The sequence below is a fragment of the Mustela nivalis genome (assembly GCF_964662115.1).
Source record: "Mustela nivalis genome assembly, chromosome: 13".
Lineage (NCBI taxonomy): Eukaryota > Metazoa > Chordata > Mammalia > Carnivora > Mustelidae > Mustela > Mustela nivalis.
In genome coordinates, this window is record NC_139032.1 from 45,016,474 (window position 1) to 45,034,353 (window position 17,880).

The 17,880-nt window shown below is 47.4% G+C and overlaps 1 long non-coding RNA gene across 2 annotated transcripts in view; it reads right to left on the reverse strand.

The window, feature by feature from the left end:
- Positions 1 to 17,880, reverse strand: part of LOC309846456 — a 644,888-nt gene that overhangs the window by 286,163 nt on the left and 340,845 nt on the right. The window contains exon 3 of one of the 2 annotated variants that reach the window (XR_014301947.1): positions 4,953 to 5,147. The exons of the other annotated variant lie outside the window; for it this stretch is intronic. This is a non-coding gene — a long non-coding RNA (uncharacterized lncRNA). Of the gene's footprint in view, positions 1 to 4,952; positions 5,148 to 17,880 lie in introns of those variants that run through there. 2 annotated transcript variants of the gene reach the window in all.

The following is a 17,880-nucleotide window of genomic DNA, read 5'->3' on the forward strand; positions in this document are numbered from 1 at the left end:
TACCTGCTCTCCGGGCGCCTGGGTGGCTCGTCGGGGTTCAGCGTCTGCCTTCGGCTCAGGTCATGATCCCAGGGTCCTGGGATTGAGTCTCCACATAGATGTCCCTGTTCAGTGGGAAGCCCGCTTCTTTCTTTCCCTCTGCCTGCCACTCCCCCTGCTGGTGTCCTCCCCCCTCTCGGTGAAATAAATAAAATCATTAAAAAAAAAAAAAAACCCAAACTTGCTCTCTTGCCTCGGTGGATGCAGGCAATCTGCTTCATAAGAAAATTGATGGGCTCAGCCTGCTGTGGGCATGTTCAGTGTGTGCAGTCCTCTGAGAAGGGACAGGTTTTCACAGCAGGAGAGGTGGACAGACAGACTTGGGTCCTGGTCCCAGCACCATTGCTCACTTCTGGTGGGGCTCAGGGGAGCTGCTCAAACCCCCTGAGCACCCGTAGCAGAGAGAAAAATGAGACCGGTCACGTGCTTTTGTGGCTTTTTGATTTTGTCTCCAAGATTAGATTCTTAGTTTCCCCGACAGCTCATGGCACAGTTAGGGCTCACATCGTGCTGGTTGATGGAATACTAGTGTGAGGGTTATTTAATGTAGTGGGGGCAGAACTGGATTTCTCCCCCTCCATGTGTGGTTCAGTGGTACTCCCTCACCGCCAGCTTACTGGAGTCACAGGGACTAGGGTTGGACTACAGCCTGGCCTCTAACCAGCTTCTTGAGTGAGGGGGCCACTTAGTCCTTCTGAGCCCCATTGCCTCAGATGCAAAATGAGGGCAACATTTACCTTTCAGATGGTGTGATGGCCACTTTTATAGGTCAGGTTCACCGGGCTGGAGTAGGATCAGGGGTTGGGTTAAACATTCTGTGCATTTCTGTGAGGGTTTAGGACGGGTAAGCCTTAAGTCTATAAATGTTAAGTACAGTGCCTTCCATAGTGTGTGTGGGCCTCAGCTCATCAGCTGAGAACTCAAACAGAACAAAGAGATCAGTCTCTCAAAAGCAAGAATTCTCCAGCAGACTGCCTTTGAACCTCGTCTGCAGCACTGGCTCTTTCTGGTTCTAGAAAAGATGGCTTTGGGGGTTGAATTGGAACAGTGGCTCTCCTGGGCCTCCAGGCTGCCTGCCGCCTGCAGGTCCCTTATATGATTCTTCATGATAGACCCCCATCCCTTCACCGCCCCATTCCATCCTTCTCCACATCTGATTGCTTCTGTTTCTCTCAAGAACCCTCATCTGGAAGGCCACGAGGATTAACAGAAGTTACAATGTACCAGTATGTAGTGTGTCCCCAGTGCATGCAGTAGACCCTACTTTATTAGCCAGCCTCCCACTTGCCTTGATCAAGCAACAAACCGACACAGAGGAAGAGTACTTAGAGCCTGGGCCCCGATACCCACTGGTCTGTTAGCGTTGCCCACTGGCACTGCACTGGGCCACCCAGCTTCCCGTCACCTTACTCCTGGGATGCAGACATTTCCCAGGCACCTGCCTTCTCTACCAGCTCGATTCTCCCAAGTCTTAGACCAAGAAGGCATGTAGCGTTCTTTGTTCCCTGTCACTGAATGCTTCTGGGTGGGTAAGAGTGGGAGGAAGAGAATTCTCCTCAACAGTCTCTATTAAGCCACACGTGTATTTGGAGCCTGAAAAGGTGAGGGGGTGGGTTCATTATGCTTCTTCAGGTACAGTAGACTGCTTCTCAACGGAGTGTTTCTCACCTATTGGCAGAATTATTTTTAGCATATTTGAAAACTTTTCCCCCTTATTGCACTTTGGAAATCTAAAGTGCTTTGCTCTTGTGAACTTTCTGCCCCTTCCCCCACCTATTAACAATTAACATTATAATAAAAAAGAAAAGCCCACTTACACAGTCACGTTTAAAGTTCATGGCTTAGAGCTTCGTCTATGTATGTTTTCCACCCGGCCTAACGAAATACTGTCAGCGGAGCAGTTTAGACCATTCCCTACTCAGGGTCGCCCAGCTCTGAGGTCAGAGGTCCAGGCATGGCATCGCCGGCTTCTCTGCTCAGGGTCTCCCAGGACTGAAATCAAGGCATCTGTCAAGTGGTTTTCTCACTTAGAGCCCTGCCAAGTTTTTTCAGGTTGTTGGTAGAATTCAGATTTTGGTGGTTGAAGGATGGAGGATCCTATGTACTTGCTGGCTATAGGCTGGGGGCACCCTTGGTTCCTAGAGGCCACCCTCAGCGGCTTGCCACTGGTCAGGCCTCTCTGTAGACCCCCATGTCCTCACACCTTGAAGCTCTTAGAGGAAGTCCCAATGCCTTTTAAGGGCTCATTTGATTGGGTTAGAACCCCTGGGATAATTTCCCTTTTGATGAACTCCAAGACAACTGATTATGGATCTTAATCACATTTGTGAAACCTCTTCTGCTATATAACACAGCGACAGGAGGGACCGTCTTTGCATCATAGGGAGCCTGGGTCCTCGGGGGCAGGGATCTTGGTTGCCGTATTCATTTCCCACGGCTGCCCTAATGAGTATGACAAACTGGTGGCTGAAACAGCATGGAGGATGTCGCAGCTCCGAAGGTTAGAAGTTTGAGATCAAAGGGTTGAGATCAATTTTCAGAACAAGTTCATTCAAGGGCAGGGAGGAAGAATCTTTTCCATGCCTCTTCCCCGACTGCGGGGGCACAGCCAGCAATCTCTGGCCTTCCTCAGCTAGTGGAAGGGTCAACCCCTGCCTTCCTCTCCACTGGCCTTCTCCCTGGGGGTCTGTGTCTGAATCTCGTTATAAGGACACCAGTAGTAGCAGAGAGGGAGGTGTCCACCATGCTCCATCATGGCCTTTTTGTATCCTTAGGTACTGGGAGTTAGCACGGTGAGCTGGGAATGTGGGGGGAATACAGCTCAAGCCGTGACAGGTGCCATCTTATGACTCTGCCTTCCACAGTCTGCAAAGCCTCCTCGTCATTAGCCTCTGTACCCAATGGTTCCTTTTGGGGGTCTCCTGTCCCCATTGGAACAGTCCACTCTTACAGTATCTTATATAGTCCATTTCCTTGGTCCTTTCCCCACCAGCTCTGGTGAGAGGGAGGGGGGAGGGGATGATAGCCCTGGTTACAGAAATAGTTTTCAGCCTCAAATTCTCAACCAGCAGCATCAGAACAAGGGGGCTTGGGGTAAGTCACCGTACTTTGGAATGATCCCAGAGGACGACCCTTTCTCAGTCCACCACCGGAGTCCAAACTGGACCTCTGCCTCCCGTTGTGGTGCCTGAGAGCAAAGAATGGGTCTTTATGTTTTTAACTGGGGAAACAAACAAACAAAAAAACCAAAAGCAAAGTATTTCATCACACCTGAAAATTATACGAAATTCAAATTTCACTTCCCATCGCTAAAGTGTTACTGGAACCCAGCCCCTTGCACTTGTTTGCCCTGTGCATGCTGGCTTCCACATTACAGTGCTTTGGCCCCCAAATGACTAGAATATTACTACGTGGCCGTTACAGGAAAAGTTTGCCAACCCTTCTTCTAAACCGTGGTATTTGTTAAGGCAAGTCCCTGGACCCTCATTTAAATTCTTGTTCTTGGTGATCCCATCTGGTCCCAGGACTTCAAGGTTACCTTTTGAGGACAATACAGAGCTACAGACTCAAGTCAAGGGTCTTGGGTAATCCTTTCTCGGCTTGCACCTTTTGCTGTGCAGCAGACCGCCAGCAGGGGGCCTCATCGGTTTTACCACCATAACCCCTCTTGTGACGGCCTCTTGGTCTCCATCTGTCGCTTAAGCCAGCATGCTCTCTTGCCTAGACCATCACCATACCCTCTCGTCTCATCTATTCTCCACCGAGGGGCAAACATATGGTCTTAAAACTTAGTTAACATCATGTCACCCCTTTACTTTAAACTTCATTCTCATCAAGGGCCACTTGCCTCTCAACTAACTCTAGCCATGAGGATTTTTCTGTCAGCTCCTCAAATCCATCAACTCCTTGTCCAAGGGCTTTTTACCTCCACTTCTGGAATGCTCTTCCACCTGCTGTAACAATAAGAGTAACAATAACTCAAACTTATTTTTCAGGTCCCAGAGGACACATGCTTCTTTCATGGTCTTCCCTCACCAGCCCAGCTGTGTAGGCTTCCCATTCCCCGTTCTTCTCTGCTTTTACACATTGCTCATTCCCTTGTTAGAATTACAAAGGTTGATGGGCTCCATTTATCAAGCTGCTTTTTGTCTCTTTCGACTAGGATAGAAGTTTCCAAGGGGGCAAGGGATAGGTCTGCCTCCTGCACAGAATCTTCAGTGTGTGGCATAGAGCCTTTCATTTAGTAAGTTTGCAATAAATATTTATAGAGATAATTAATGAATGGGAGGCAGAGTTGGCAGTGGTGGTGGGGGAAGCATCCCCAAAACCTTCCTGAGTCACTGAAATGGAAATACTGTATTTGAAAAATTACCTTAATAATACTTTAGAAATTAAAAATACGTTTCATGGTTGCCTTTTTGTGGAAGCCATATATCTGCGTGACAGTAATTTATTCTAAGGTAAACACCTGTGTAGCCACCACCAAGTCAAGAAACCCACCTTCATCGCCATCCTAGAAGTCTGTCTAGGGCTCCGCTCTAACCACCATTGCTATCCTTTCTCCCCTGACACGCCGTCAACATCTCCATTTCTAGTATATTTTTAATCCAAATAGACACTACAGTTTCACTTGGACATTAAAAAATGGTGATATTCTATTGTTCCTTTTTCACTTACTAGTTGGAATACTTTTATGAAGCAAAAAATTCTCATCTATTTCATTGCCCAGTGATAAAGAACATATAGAAAACACAGGACACATCGGATTCTCTTATTTACCAATTTACAAGATTAAATATGGGTTCCCTATTATCCTCCAGAAAGGACCAAATATTAGTAATTATGAACTCATGGATTTAAATGTATCTGATGGATTGCAAGTCACTACAATTACTTATACCCTGATTGTTCCAATTTTTTTAAAAGATTTTATTTATTTATTTGACAGAGAGAGAGATCACAAGCAGATGGAGAGGCAGGCAGAGAGAGAGAGAGAGAAGCAGGCTCCCTGCTGAGCAGAGAGCCCGATGCGGGACTCGATCCCAGGACCCTGAGATCATGACCTGAGCCAAAGGCAGAGGCTTAACCCACTGAGCCACCCAGGAGCCCTGATTATTCCAATTTTAATCCATGTGGCTAAGTTGCTCTTAAATTTTTCTGACATGACCCTAGTAATTGGTATCTGGACTCACACACACAGAACTTCAAGTAATGGCTATTTTAGTGAAACACTATTTTAAGACCTAGTCTAGGTTCTAGCTAATGGCCTGGTCATGGTTTCTAATTCTTTTCAGTGGACAGAGCTGGTAGACAGATTTGGAAGTCATGAGAGAAGTGAAGAATTACACTTTGTAAATGGTCCATAATACTCAAGTCCTTTAGACATTCCCAGTATTGTTCTCTATGCGAAAGATGGCAGCTTTGCCATAGACCAGGCCAACCTCTGGTCTTAGTGATGGCGTTCCCCTGACTTAAATACTTCCATTACAGCTTTAGTTAAAAATAACTTTTTTATTCCATTTTCAACTGCCACAGGTTGCCCCACAGGGGCCCATGTGGAGGCTGTGTTCCTTCTCCAGAGGGGAGGTCATCCCTATAGATAGCTATAGTGTCCCCAGAGTTTTGTTAGCACCTGATCATTCCCTCCTGCCTGCCATGCTGTTCCTACAGTGCCTTCCCTGCTGCTTGTCTGCTCCCACACATCAGGGCCCAGGAAGCCTTCTGGGGCTGTGTAAGTTGGCACGTACCTCAGCTTTCACATCTGTGAAATGCAGAGAATTGTACCTGCTTCATCAAGTTGTGAAATTTAGATGAGGTATCAGCCAGTCTAAGGCTTAGCACAGCAAGTCTTCAATAAATTTGCTCTTTCATGCTCGCCATAGCCAGAGAATTCTCTCCTCAGCTGCAGGTTAGAAACATCTGAGACAGCTTTTAAGAGAAAAGAATGAAGCTTTGAATCCTTGGAAGTTTGGACTCCATTGGTCAGTGCAGTGGGAGTCTTTCCAGTTCTCCAGAGGACTCTGGGGTGGGGCTTGGCAACCCACGCAGCAAACGGTCCTCTCCGTTAGCACTTTGTTGGCCCTGTGAGGGGAAATACTTCTGTGCCATTTTAATACATTTCTTCCTGACTCTAGGTCAAAATGGATTCTTTTACTTAAAACCAAAAGAGGCCTAATGAATGCGGGTGCAATTCGTAAGATAGATTATTGGATAGAATTAGGCCTTAGGGAGCACTGGGACCAAAGGCGCTTCCCCAACCCTCACCCCACTGTCCTTCCAGAGGTCACCATATTTGGTGTACTGTTTAATGCTGTCCCCGTCTGCAGAGAGACCCAGCTACTTGATTTAGTAATACATTCTTTTCTTATCAGATTAGCTCCATAAATTTGAGGGAAAAGAAATCATGAACAATGTCTTTTCTACACATACTCCCTACACCCACCCCCGCCTTTGAAACCAACCACCGCAGCTGCTAACAGAAGCATCTCTGTGTAGAATGTGTTTTGTCTTTCTGGAGAAGACAAAGAATTATTAGAAGAGCAGCCAGCTGCTTTTGCTGGCAGGAGAATGAGAAGAGCTTGTCAGCATTCGCGCTTCGACCCTTCCTCAGCTAATCGCCGCCATCTTCCTTATTATATCCCTTTTATGCTTTCACTTCCTGGTCTGGGAATGTAGGGCTGTCCCCAGACTCTTGGGTCTCTAATTCTGGGGAGACCTAACAGCCTACTTCTTCCTGTTGGATCTGCCTGTGGCTCAATTCTAAGACTTTAAATAAGTCAGACAGTCGGTAAACTCCGCCTTGACGCAAAAATTGCCCCTCGATCTTTCACAAACACAGATCACCCAGTGTTCTGAGGCAGACATTTGCACCACAGGCATAATGACGGTCTACCTCCTGGAGTTGTTATCATGATGAAATGAAATAGGGTCGTGGTGTTTCAAACTTGGCTGAACATTAGAATTCCAGAGGAGTTTCATAAAGGAATCTTAATGCCCGGCAGCACCCAGATACACGAAGTCTGAGATTCTGGTTGTGGGAACTAGCCACGTTCATATTCCAAAAATCACCCCAGATATGTCAGCGTACAGCCAGATCTGAGAGCCGGTGAGAGGGTCCTTGTTAGAAGCCCTTAAGGAATGGTAGCCGCTTTTATTGTAATGATACATTAAATGGGATTTCCCCACATTTAAAGACGGCTAAAATTAAAGTTTAGTGGGTCTAGATTCATTTCTTCTTTAATTCACCGAACAGTGACTGAGCATTTATTATGTGCTAGGCTCTGGGCAAATTTCCTCCCCGACCATTTGAAAGTAAAAAGATGTATTGCTTGCAAGATGAAATTCGAGTTCTTTAAGGACAATCTGGCCACCCCCTCCACCTCAGGCCCTAGTAGCTGGCACCGAGATCACCCACATGCTGGTAAGTTCCAACCACTCCAAACTATTTGTCATACTGCTAGGCTCTGACTCTGTGCCCTTCTCCCTACTCTTCTCTTTGCGCAGAATGCTCTTCCCACATTTTCCCCCTCCGCTTTTGCACCTGGCCTGCCTTAAAGGATGGAATTCCTGGTACAGGACCCAAAGAGCAGGTGTGTGCCCAGCACTCCTTGGCCATCCTCAGCCATCTCCGCTGTTCGAGCTGGCCTGTGTCCTGGCGGTTTCAGGGTTCCTTGAGGATCCTGCAGTGGGCGAATGATTTGTGCTCAAGGTCTGCTCTCTGCAGAGGGGCTGGACAACTATACGCTCTTAAGTCTCCCTCTGGCAGAACCTGCCAGACTCAGGCAGACTTTCTTTCCTTGGTCTTGTTCAACAGTCTCGGTTGTTCCCAGACCTCATAGAGATGCTCCCCAGGGCTCCCTCTCAGGCAGAGGGCTCTTCCTCTTCAATCACTCAAGGGAGGGCAGCTCAGAGCCCACAGCTCAGAAACGGCCCAAGCTTGGAGGCTGGATCATCAGGGGCCACTGCATGAAATCCCAGGAGTCTGGCAGCCTTGAAGGAGTCCTAGGACTTTATGAGCATATGGATCCTCCTGGAGGACCATTCTGTTACCTCCAAAGGCGAGAGACCCTCTGGTGCTCCAGCACTATAGGGATCAGACATAACGGGTGAGGGTGCCATGGCTGTAGCTAACTCCACTGAAGCAAGGACTCCTATGAGGGATCTTCTAGTCCTTTCCTTGCCTGAGTGGATCTCCAGACTGGCCGAGCTTGGACAGGTCTCAATGCTGTCTCTGCATTTCTGGGGCTACCATAGAAGTGACCCCCAGGGAATAGATTTGCATGTTGCTGGGCCCACAGATCTCTTTCTGTACTCTATAGGGGTTGACCAGGAAGACCTTGGTTAGTGTTCCAAGTGGGCGCGCACACACACACATACACCTTCACCTCCACACCTTGCCCCCTGCTTAGTTCTGGCTCTTTTAGCTCTAGGCCTGTGTCAGTGGTTAACCAAACTTTCCAGCTAGGCACCAGGACACCTTCCTTCTTCTCCATCCTTCAAGATTTATACTCTTTTACTGGGCATGGGAAAGGGAAAAGGGATATTGGAGGGGTGGTTTTTTTTTTGTTTTTTTTGTTTGTTTGTTTGTTTTTTAAAGATTTTATTTATTTATTTGACAGAGAGAGAGATCACAAGTAGGCAGAGAGGCATGCAGAGAGAGAAGGGGAAGCAGGCTCGCCGCTGAGCAGAGAGCCCAATGCGGGGCTTGATCCCAGGACCCTGGGACCATGACCTGAGCCGAAGGCAGAGGCTTTAACCCACTGAGCCAATCAGGTACCCCTAGTTTCAGTTTTTGTTGTTCTAAATAAGACTACAGGGAAAAATCCTTGAAGGTCCTCCATGGCATACTAGGTTCCTAGAAGTGGAATTTCTAGGTTCGATGCTAGATTTGAGTCTCAGTTTGTTCCCAAAGCACAAGACATTCCCAGGATGGGTCTCTAGTTACCAAGTTTTCTTCCAGGCTTTTCTAGGGCTAGAAACTAACTTAGGAACCATAAACCCTTGGGCACGTGTCCACACATGTGACATATTTGTGACCTCTTCACAGACTTCCCTTCCTGGAAAGGCTCAAGAGGTCCTGGATAGTCTGTTAAGTTCTTTCAAAATTATCCAGATACATGGTCTAAAAAAAAAAAAATCATGAAGGAAAACACATAGAAGACACGAATATGAGCATACAAATGATGGGTTTCATCCAAGCGAAGGCCTAATGTATAAGTGAAGATTTCATGATCAGTGCATGTATAGACACATGGCAAAATAATTCAGCTGAACCGTCACACGGCAGACTAAGCCTGTAGTCACACTGACCAGTTCTAGTATAGGACTTTGTTAGATTAAATATTACATGTATGTAACAGTTCATGAACTTTTTTTTTTTTTTTTTTAGATTTTATTTGAGAGAAAGGAAGAAAGCATGAGTGGGGTGGTAAGGGACAGAGAGAGAAGGAGAAGGAGAAGCAGACTCCCCACTGACTAGGGAGCCTGACTCCAGTCTTGATCCCAGGACCCTGAGGAACATGACCCGAACCGAAGGCAGACACTTAACCAACTGAGCCACCCAGGTGTTCCAGTTCATGAACATTTAGTAGCAAATATATCATGAGGTATGTTTTCTCCCATTCTTGAATATTGTTTTTGGGTTTCTTCATGGAATTTTCCATTCCCAGCAACACCCCCCGCCCCACACCAGTTTGGAGACTTGACATACATCATGCATAAGTTTAAGGCACATGACATGATGATTTGATTTACAGATATTGTGAAATTACCATAGTGGGTTCAGCTAACATCTTACAGACACAATAGAAGAAAGTATGGAAGAAATTCTCCTTGCGAAGAGAACTCTTAGGATTTACTCTTAACTTCCCCATAGACGATACACCAGTGTGAGCTCTACTCCTGTTGTACGTAACATCCCTGGCACTTATTTACCTTGTAACTGAAGTTTTGACCTTTTGACCACCTTCCTCCAATTTCCCTTTCCTCCATGCTCCACTTCTGGTAGCCAAAGTCTAATAGCTTTTTCTAGAACTTTGGTTTTGTGACTCCACATGTAAAAGAGATCATACAATATTTGTCTGACTTATTTAGCCAAATGCCTTCAAGGTCCATCCATGTAGTTGCAAGTGGTTGGCTTTCCTCATCTTCTTTATGGCTGAATGGTAGCACACTGTATCTTCATGGATCTTGATGCCCACACGCCCCTGTCCGGGTGCTAGCTGGAGACCTGAATTTTTATGAGCTATATATGGTCTTTATTATGAATAGCAGCTTGGTGATGGTCAGCATCTGGAGAAGACAGACAAACGGACTTGGACACCTATTTCTCAGTCCCTGATTACATCCCCAAGTAGATGTAGCCAGTAATTCTGCCAAAGGGAACAGCAGGGGGCTCCTTTCTCTGATGTGGGGAGTCTCTGTTTCAGGGCCGTTCTGCAAGTAGGTTAAAGAAATGGACTTGCAGTGAACACAGCTTCAAGAAGTAATTACTTAATGGCTTGGGTTCTTTAGAGAATTATAGGCATGTGCCTCAGACTTCAGAACAGGAGGTACCCAATCTCCCATCTGTTACTTAATGACAGAGACCCTGCTGTTGTCAAAATGTAGAGTTCCGAAACGTGCCTATTTTTAGAGTTCAAGGAACAGCGCCGCCTTACCCCATGGGACACTGAACAGCGGGCAACTAAGGGCTGATCACTGTGCAGTCACGTTAATTTATTTCTTCATTTATTCAACATTTATACATTGAATGTCACGTTGCACCAGACATGGGGCTGGGTGTTGGGAGATGTAAAGATAAATCAAACCCCAAAGCAGCCTTTTCTTGTATCAGTCAGCTCTGGCTATAGGACAAACACCCTGAAACTTGGTGGCTTAAAACAGAATGTAGTTTTCAGTGCTCTGGGGGGCAGCTGGCCAGTTTTCTGAGCTGACTCAGCATCTGTGGCCAGTTAGGGGGCTGCTGGTCTCAGGGGTTCTCTGCTGGTGGGGGCTGGGGAGCTCATGCTTCTAGTATAAGTCTAGGTTAGCCTTGACTCACTCATGCCGTGGCTAGGCCAAGACGACATGTGGAAGCCTGCCAGGCCCCTGGAGAATTAAGACTCTGAACATGTCTGGCATGATGTTGCTTTAGCTGTTCTATTGGTTAAATCAAGTCCAAGGCCAGGTCAGATTGTGGGTGGGGGGTGGGGAGGTGTGGGAATGCCTTCTGATAGTCATTGTTAAGGGATTTGGAAACAGGAGAATAATGGTGGCTGATTTTTTGCAAATGGTCTAGCTCAGTGCCCTTTGGTCTGGCAAGAGAGGGGAAATTGTACTAAGTGCTATTTAGAAGTCCCTCCCCACACACCCCAAACTCAGTCTACCTCTAACAGGTTTACATTTTATAGCAGAGAAATCTAGTGACTCTAGTTAGAACACAAATCAAATGTCTGGGGGCAACGCGGCTATTGTACATTTCTACCTTTTAATCTATAAGGCAGTTGGTGTAATGCGGAAGTCAACCACCAAGCTGCTGGTCCTCGGGCATGGTTGGTTATGTATTTGGAAGGCAGACCTGTAATGACATAATCAACATTCAAATTGTGCCTAGGTTTTGTGGAAGCACACGGTCTATCCGCATACCTACACACATTTCTTTAACCAGAGACAATCCTTTTTTTTAAAAATGAATGATGTGAGGGGCAGCTGGGTGGCTCAGCGTGTTAAGCTTCTGTCTTTGGCTCAGGTCATGATCTCAGGGTCCTGGGATCAGGCCCCAGGTTGGGCTCTCTGCTCAGCAGGGAACCTGCTTCCCCCTTCTCTCTGCCTACTTCTCTGCTTACTTGTGATCTCTCTCTATCAAATGAATAAAATCTTAAAAAAAAAAAAATGAATGACGTGAAACCATTGAAAATAAGCCAGAGCCAGAGCCATGGCTAGAAAAGAAGATTTTTTTTTTTTTTAACCGAAGGGCTTCTTTTTGACTCCTGAAAGTAAACACCTGTGCAAGGACGTTGTGCCTCTTTAAATCTGTTTCACAAGCTCATTTCATGACCCGTGTCCTCTGGGCCCCCCATGGATAAGGCAGAAAGCCCTACATGAGGGCTTCTCAAACGTCTGTGTGCCCAAGAATCACCCGGAGGGTGGGAGTTGGTTCTGATCAGGACCCTACCCTCCACCCCTCATAGCCTCCTATTTCTTCCAGGTAACATTCACAGGCGGTAAGGATCACATTTGGAGGCTGACTATCTTAGAGAAGTTTTAGTTCCAGGAACTAAGCTTTTATTAGAGAGAGCGTGCAAACCCAAACTGGGGGGAGAGGGAGGAGCAGGTTCCCTGCCAAGCTGGGAGCCGGACATGGGGCTTGAACCCAGGACTGTGGGACAATGACCTGAGCTGAAGGCAGATGCCCAACCGACTGAGCCACCCAGGGGCCCCCAGAAACAAAGCTTTTTTTAAAAAGCTTTTTTAAAAAAGGAATCAGGACTGTCAAACTTTCTCCTTGACAGGCAGAAAGGATCAATACTTTACTAGCCTTTCTCACATAAACTTATGGAGAACTTGAGACAGAATAGCAGTAACTCACTAACCAAGGACCAAAACCAAAATTCTTTTTCAAAAAGAATCCAATTTATCACAAAGGGGAGCAACTTCAGTTGTGAGCCATGGATGGAAAAGTACCTGTATTTGAACATCCTCCAGGATTGTAGATCTGTGCAACGGAGGGGTCCAAAGAGAATCTGAGTTCACATAGCTACACTCCATTCTGTGGACACTGAAGTAAAGGAGCTTCTCTAAAGTGGCAGAGATGGGACTAAAACCCAGGTCCTTCTGATTCTTTAAAAATGCTTTATGTTCTCAAAATGGAGAGTCTGCCTCACTCAGTCTACTAAGAGCTCTTTGGTACTGGTTGCCTCGTGAGGTGGCCAGCCTAGCCACCCACACTGGTTTAGCAAAGTCACCATACAGCACATGGAGACTTGAGACTAGTTATTATTTTAACAGCTACTGTGTGTCCAGAAACAGGAGCTCCTTGCAGATGTCAATCAAGTATATGACTGGTCCAGGCTTTAAAATTAGTTTAATGTGTGCAAAGCACCAGGAGGACTATGGACTGGCTTTGTGACCACAGTGTTCTGGAAAGAAAGCCTTGTTCTTGTTTCGTTCAGCCTTCTATTTTTCTTTCTCCCTCCACTATTAATTCTTTAATCTTTTTGTGTTGCTCCTCACTGACTGGGTCTTAATGTTCAGCTTTCGGAACTTCTTCTGATACTCTTGGTTGCCAGATTGCCTGCTTCTCCACCACCTTCCTGTTGGCTCAGGGTTTTGATGGAGGCCCCAATTTTGCAGAGTATAGTGATACAGCTTTTCTCTACCTCCCTGAGGGTTGATTTGCTTATCACATTCTAAAGGGCCTCTAATCTTTGGCAATTCAAAAGGCAAAGAAGGTTTGGAGCAGAATTGCACAGTGGTTCCTATTTGCTTACAACAGAAGACACAAGTCTTACTCAATTAGTGCCTGAATTTGGAGTCCTTCATTTGTTCTAGAATCTACTGACTAGCCCCCTTGGGCTGGGATTCTCATCTAAACAGGCACTGAATGGCCAAGGGACAGATGCCAACTCTGTTAAACCAGGTAACATGCCCTATGGTCTTTTCTTGGCACAAGGCTTGCTTCCTTAAGACTGACAACTTAGATGACGGCTTTGACCAGCACCAAGTCATGGCTAAGATTGCTGTAATCCCTCCGCTCATTGCTGTGGGTCATAATCCATGGGGTAGCCATTTGACCAGGCCTTCTTAATATTTAGAAAAATGAGGATTGTAAGAAACAAGCCAGGGGGTCTCCGGAATCTGTCAAATGGCGAAGAGACTAAATGCTAAAATGTTCCATATGCCTTTACTCTCCTCATTCAGGCCATCCATTGGTGGCTTTGGACATCTCCCAGCTGCCATCTCTGACTACTGCTGGCAGCCAACATTTGGAGAAGGTTGGCTTCTTTAAATCTCAATACTTGAGATTGGTGGGATTTCCTTAACTCAGACACTTAAGAATCTGTCACCATTTCCAGTAAGATTAAGGAGTACTATGATTAATTGCTAGTTATACCAACATTCTGGTGTTTATTTTTTTCCTCTGGGTTGTTTGGGTGAAGACATCTGTCCCTCCAACGTGCAACCGTCACCAACGACACGTGGCCACTTAAGTTTGTGTAAAACAGGAGATGTACCCCTTGTTGTACACCCTCATTTGCCAGAAGTGGCTGACAGCTCTCCATGAAGGACATGTCTATACTCAAGGAAAGTTCTCTTTAGACAATGCTGACAATAGCATAGTCGAGTTTAGAACATGGCTCAGTCTTCCAAATCCTGTTTCTCTTAAGTAGCTGAAGGTCCTTGGCCAAGTCATTTGATGTCGCCAAGGGCTGTTTCTACATCCTTTAATGCCACTGGCCCCATAGGGTAGCTGCGAGGATTAGCAATAGAGCTCCCTCTGAGACTGGTTGGTGTAAGGGCTCCATGTTCACCTCCTTCTGCTTGAACAATCTCTCTCCCTTTGCTAGGTCACCTGCACCCTGGGAGCCCGGTCTGAGCTGGGAGGTCTGGCCAGGAGCAGAGAGCATTGCCCTTCCCTCCCTGGTATGAGAGGGGGATCCTCGGGGTGGGAGGACAGTCCTGAGCTCTGATTGGCATGCTTGCCCAGCCAGGCTGAGGGAGCATCCAGGGAAGGGAGTCATTTGGATTTTTGCACACGCTTTGCCTTAGATCTTGTCGGAGGCAGGCCCCTGGCCAGGGCGGCCTCCGCCATTAAAAGATGGCGCCTGGCTAGTTGCCAGGTTAGGATTTCCTCGTGAGACTAAGCGGAACGCCTAAAGAGGAAGTAAACAGCATCGGTTGCTAGCGAAGTTGTTCGTTTAGGTGCACAGCCTGATTCGCTCCCTCCTGTACCCTGCTCGCTGACTGGTCATGTAAACGTATATAAGTGTGTAGACTTGTGGAAATAAAAAGAGAGAAGATACATCTGAACTGGGGCTTCTTGTTGTCCTTGCGGGTCGAGGGCGATAGATCTTGCCCCTCCCTGCCTTCAGTTGTTGCCTGCAACCAAGCTGGGGGAGGGGCATAATCAGTAACATTTGTTCCTTAAGACACCCGAGTTTCAAATGAATGCTTATATAGCAGTGGTTCCCATATCTAAGGAGCATAGAATCAACTGGAAGGCACGTGAAAACAGTTTGCTGTCCCACCTCGGGCGTTTCTGAGTATGCATGCTCAAGTGGGCACGAGCTGCCCGCCTGTAGACGCCTGGAGTCACAGAAGCCAGCCTTCGTCCCCCAAGAGTGAATCACCTGTGTCTTTGAGCTACATTTAAACTTGGATGTTGTGTTTCCCTAACTGGGTTCCGGGCTGGAGGAGGGGTCTAGGAGTCTAGGAAGCTCATGTTGAAAAACAGCCCAGCCAAACGCAAGGTCTTACCAGTGTTTTTCCATAAGGAGCTTGAGGCGTTTTGAGTGGAATGATTTTTTCTTTCTGTGCAGGACTTTCCCTCATTTTGCAGGACATTTAAGCATTACTGGGTCTTGCCGCTTACATTCCAGGTGTGCTCCAGAGTCATAATACAACCCTAAGCCATTTGCACACATTTTCAAATCCTCTGCAGGGCTGTCTTGGGAAGGTGGGGGCAGGGGAAGGTCAGCCCTGATAGCTTTTAGGTGAGAACCATGGAGAGCCTGAAGACCAACAGGCTTGCCTTAAGACAGCTCAGCCTCTGCCCTTTCTGAGGGGGCTACTGGCAGCAGCTAGCCCTTGAGAGGTCCTGGGTTGAGGCTTTTCTATTTTCTAGGCCACCTGGTAGAACACCAAGCTGGCCCCTCCTCAGGACTCTTTCACTGGGGCCATCTTCATGGTCGACCGTTTTGCCTGTAGAAGGCAGTACCTGGAATGATGCCAGGTGAGCAGTAGTAGCTCTGGCTGGCGCCTCGGCTGCTCTTCTGGGGTGGTGTGGAAGGAACGCCCCCTCCCCACAACCTGGGTATCTGGCAACGCTCCGCAGCTTGGGAAGCCTGTGTCTGCTGCCCTCCTAGAAGGCTTTTATGCCTTTGGTTGTCCTGCACCCTGCCCCGTGCTGCTTCTCAGATGCCAAAGTGGCAGACAGGAAGATTGTAGTTGCTCTGAATCCCTACACCAACAAGAGGAAAAATGTAGGGAATAGAAGAGAGAGAGAGAAGGTCAGGCAAAGGTCTAAGGAGGGAGATGCTGCTCTTTCGGCCCTTTAAGCCGCATCCCCCGCAAAAATACGGAGAGGACACAGGAGGGAGTCCCCCTTAGCTCCCTGGTAGAATAGTTCACAATCTTTGGATTATGTTGTCTTAGAACAAGAACATTTTTCCTTTTTTCGACAAACATCCTAAAGCTTGGCCTGCTCCCTTTGAGAAGCCAGTTTTTCTAGGACTTTTCTCTAGGACTTCCTTACCCGCAGACGCTCACTCGCTCTCTCCTGCTCTGCTCTGGCTCTCGCCTGCTGCCTTCCAGCCTTCCATTTCTCTTCTCGCCGTGAAAGAGGCCGCACCTGTCCTATCACTGGTGATTCCTGGAGCTCACGGAGGCTGAACTCCCCTCTGAGCCTCCTGGGAGTCGCTCTGGGGCGCTCCCAGGAGTCTGGGTCATTTGGGGCCCTCATACTGTCCCGCTACTCCTGTTCATGACCCCAGGTCCTGGAGGAACCCTGGGACACATGATGGGACACACCTAAGATCCAAGATCTCAGACAGAACAGCTCACTGCAGAAAAAACCTCATCATCCTGGATGCTGAAGTGGGCTCGGGGCAGGCCTGGAGTCTCCTAGACCCCCCATGGTGGGGAAAAGTCCATCAGCAGTGGCCCCAGGGAAAATATTAGCAGTGAAACCAGGGGGTAGTAGCAAAAGTGGCCTGGCAGAGAGCGGATTGCCAAAGTCTGTGTCAGGCACACTTACCCAGGTGGAGGCACGGGGGGTAAGAGGCCACGTGGTCTCAGGCAGGCCCGACCACCTGGCTGGCCGCCTTCTCCTGCCACCATTTTTCTTTAGTGGTCCCTCCCCCGCAGGCACCCTCTGCTTGCTCTTCTTCATTCCTACTGAACGTTTCTCCTTTCATACTGAGGTGCAAATGACCAAGAACAGCAGAGAGTGGTAGTGCCTAAGAGCTTTCTCCCAGCCACCCTCTCCGGATAATTGTTTATGATGGAGAATTTCAGTCATAGGAAAACAATAATATAACGAACCCCCATATAGCCATCACCCAGCCTCAACAACGATCAACTCAGATCCATGTAGTTTCTTCTCTTTCTTCCAAGCCTCCACCCCCAGTTTCATTAAAAAAAAAAAAAAAAAAAAAAAAAGATTTATTTATTTATTTATTTATTTGACAGACGGAGATCACAAAGAGGCAGACAGGCAGGCAGAGAGAGAGAGGAGGAAGCAGGCTCCCCACGGAGCAGAGAGCCTGATGAGGGGCTCGATCCCAGGACCCTGCGATCATGACCTGAGCTGAAGGCAGAGGTTTTAACCCACTGAGCCACCCAGGTGCCCCCCCACCCCCCGCCCCGCTCCAGTTTTATTCTGAAGCAAATCCAGGACATCATTTCTTTTCAGTATGTGCAGGACTTTCTTGAACCTTGATCTAACCAGGTCACATGCTGGCGAAGAGCCTCCAGTGGCCTGAGAGTGTCCAGGCGGCTTGGTGGCGTTGGAGAAGGTTCTCTGCAATCTGCTACCGCCCGCCTTTTCTGCGTCCATCCCTCCATCACTTAGCAGGCCCTACTTAACCTACTAGTCACACCCAATATTGTTTCCCCAAATGCCACACTCTTTTCTCATCTGTC